The sequence below is a fragment of the Triticum aestivum genome, chromosome 7D, assembly GCF_018294505.1.
Source record: "Triticum aestivum cultivar Chinese Spring chromosome 7D, IWGSC CS RefSeq v2.1, whole genome shotgun sequence".
Classification (NCBI taxonomy): Eukaryota; Viridiplantae; Streptophyta; class Magnoliopsida; order Poales; family Poaceae; genus Triticum; species Triticum aestivum.
In genome coordinates this window covers 124,459,287-124,462,506 of record NC_057814.1, presented here as the reverse complement: position 1 = coordinate 124,462,506, position 3,220 = coordinate 124,459,287, and positions in this window count along the sequence as shown.

Sequence of the window (3,220 nt, the reverse complement as noted above, 5' to 3'; positions counted from 1 at the left end):
TGTCTTTTGCATTTCTTGAGTTGCTGGGTGCGAGGCGGTACGGGGGATGCTAACGCGAGTTGTCGATGTAGTGATGCTGGCAGAGGAGGTGGCGGTGCGGCTAGAGCCGGGTCGTCCCGGGGGGCGCCGGTGGCGAGCCGGCCGCACGGGAAGGACAACTTCGCGCCGCGGGCCCCTCCCGTGAAGCACGCGGTGAACTCGACCAGAGGCGCAAAACCCCACGCCAAGAGGAGGTGTGGCGCTCCGCAGGAGAAGACGGTGAGTCCCGCCGTTCCGGCGGTGCCCGGGTAAGTTCCTTCTTGTTTGAATCCGAACGGCCGACCGGCTCTGCTTGGTTCTTGCGTGTTTACTTCGTTGAGCCATAGGTCGCCGATCTCGCTGGCGGTGGCGGCGGCGGACGCCATGTCCACTGAGGGCGCCGCGTTCCAGAGGACTCAGGCCAGAGCCGATGACGAGGAGGAGGCGGCGGATCCGGATCTTGGCCTGGACCCGGCCGACACCGCAGGCCTTGCCTGGCGGGACCGGAACAGGGCTGAGGCGGAGCTGGAGGCGGCGTCGACCGAGGCCTGGGTTAATGCCGTGGCAATGTGGGCGCGAGCCGGCGAGGAGCCGGCATGGCCGGAGATGCCGGCAGGGACGGTGCCGGCGGCGACGGTCTTCGTGCCGGCATTGGAGGGGGAGCACGGCCAAGACGGTCGCGCGGGCACGATGGACCTCGACCGGGAGGTCGTGGTGGTTGCGGATGACACCCCGCCGCGGACCAATGAGGTCGAGCGGATGGGGGCCGGTGGAGGCGGCGGTGACGACGTCTTGGAGGGGTGCCGCAGACGGCGCCGGAGGGAGCGCCTCGGGCGCCGACGAGTGGGGCGCTGCAGGTGGTGATGCCGCAGGCCACTCCGGCTGTTGAGTCGGCGAGGGTGCCAGAGAGGGTGCCGGAGAGGGCGCCAGAGAGGGCACTTGAGAAGGCGCCGGCCGCGGAAGAGGCGGTCAGCGGGGAGTACGCCCTGGTGCCTAGGCTAGGGGACGCCGGCCGCCGGGTCGCAGCAGGCTCGGGGTGGGACCAGCGAGGTCTTCTTCGAGCCTCTGACCCAGGAGGAGGCGGCGATGGCCGCCATGAGCCGGCACCTGCGGGGGCATACGGATAGGATCCAGGCCTTCGCCCAGGCCGAGGTGGAGCAGACGCGGGAGCTGGAGCACGCCGTGTTCGTAAGTTCTCCCTTGCCTTGTGTTTTTCTTTCTGTTGCTTCTTCAGCGTGAGGGCGTGCTAGCGCACCCACTGGGTGTAGCCCCCGAGATTCTTAAATTGTTGTCTTGTGCTGATCATTGCTTCTCACAGCAACTGGACTCCTACCGAGTCGGCGTCTTCAACCGGCTCCTGGACAAGCATCGGCGGCTCAAGGAGCAGCTTGCCGCCAAGGAGGAGGAGCTTCGTGCTGCCGCAGGTATTTTTCTCGTGTGCTCTTTTTAGTGGGGGCGCGCTAGCGCACCCACTGGGTGTAGCCCCCGATATTCGAGCCAACTGCGTAGCAGTTGGTTTGAATCTTAAAGTGGTCCTTTGTTTCTGAATCTTTCTTTTGTAGCCGAGGTGTTTTCTCGGAAGACCCGGTTATTTCAAGACAGCTTCCATTACGACCGGCTTGTTGCCGACGCCGGCCGACTCGAGGCCTAGGTGGCTAAGGCGAGGGCAGAGGCGACGGGAGCCCGGCAAGCGCCTGATGAAGCCGGCCGGCTGCAGGAGCAGCTGGCGGACGATAAGCGCCGTCTTGAGGCCAAGGTGGAAGCCGCCAAGGTCGTGGAGGCACAACAGGCCCTTGCCGAGGCCGATCAGCAACGCGGCAAGCTTGCCGACGACAAGGGCCAGCTCCAGGCCGAGGTGGAGCTCCCGAAGGGGCTGGTGGCTACGGCGGAGGAGACCCGTCAAGGGGAAACCCGTCACCGCGAGGAGTCCGAGAAGGCGACCAAGGCCAAGGACGCCGAGTTGAAGGCGGCCCTTGCCAAGGTGGCCAACTTGGAGAAGACGCTCCAGGAGCGTGACCGCACCATTGCCCGGGAGCGGCGCGGTACGTTGCTTGAAGCGCAACACTAAGAGTCTGTCACGACCGGATTTTCGGGATATAATTTCCCAGAAAACGGCCTTTGTGCTCACCAGCCCCAGGATTACTGTTAGCTGATGAGGCACCAACTTGATACAAGAATTCCAAGCAAGGTAAAAAATATGTAGTACAAGACCATTGTAGCCTAGGAGTACAACATTTGGTTTCTAGTGGTTGGGGGCGGAAGCGGTTTGGTACATTTGCGTCTATGGGACTCCATTTCCCTCAAGAACAGCTGACCAGGATAACTCCTATCTTCGCGAGGCTGCTATCATCAAAAAGCCAGTACCGGGGCTGTCATTGCGATGCTTATCTCCAAGCAAAGAATCTGGCCAAGACAATAGCCAGGGACAAGCCAGTGAGTACGTTTGAATGTACTCGCAAACATTAAGAACACGGGTATAATATAACAGGAGATAATCATACTCCGAAACATTTATGATGATAAGTCTGCCATGAAGTAAACGAAAATCTGTGATGCACGCGTGCGATTAAAACATGACTATGCAATACGGGAGTAAAGATGGAATGCACTGAGCGAGTGTCTGAAAAGACTCCTCGAAAGGTTGTAAATAAAATGACAATGCCGCAGTCGGGCGTCTGAGCGACACCACATAAAGGGCTTATAAAAGAAAAATAAATATCAAACATGCCACAGTCGGGCGTCTGAGCGACACCACATAAAGGGCTTATAAAAGATAAATCACAGAGAATATCCAGGGGGTAGAACCATCCCAGGGATACTCAAAAAAAACATAAAGTAAATGGTTAGTCCATAATAATAATAAAACATGATCCTCAGATGTCACAGGTCATAAGCAAAATCTAGTCTATCCGTTTCTCCATCCGAAGACCGCCACTGAGGTCTAGATAGCCGTGTCTCCATCCGAAAACCGTCACTAGATTCTAGTTAAATCGTTCTCCATCCGAATACCGTTACTAGATTCCACTCAGACTGTGGTCCTTACTCATGGACATGGCTATTCAAAAAGATATGACCTCTGCAGAGGGTGTACTCTTTACCCACGAGTAACGGATTTATTTAGCCCATCGGGACTAATTCCGCCTACGGCCTTTTAATTGAAAACACGCCCGACCTGCACACACCAGCTTAACTCACCGGTGTC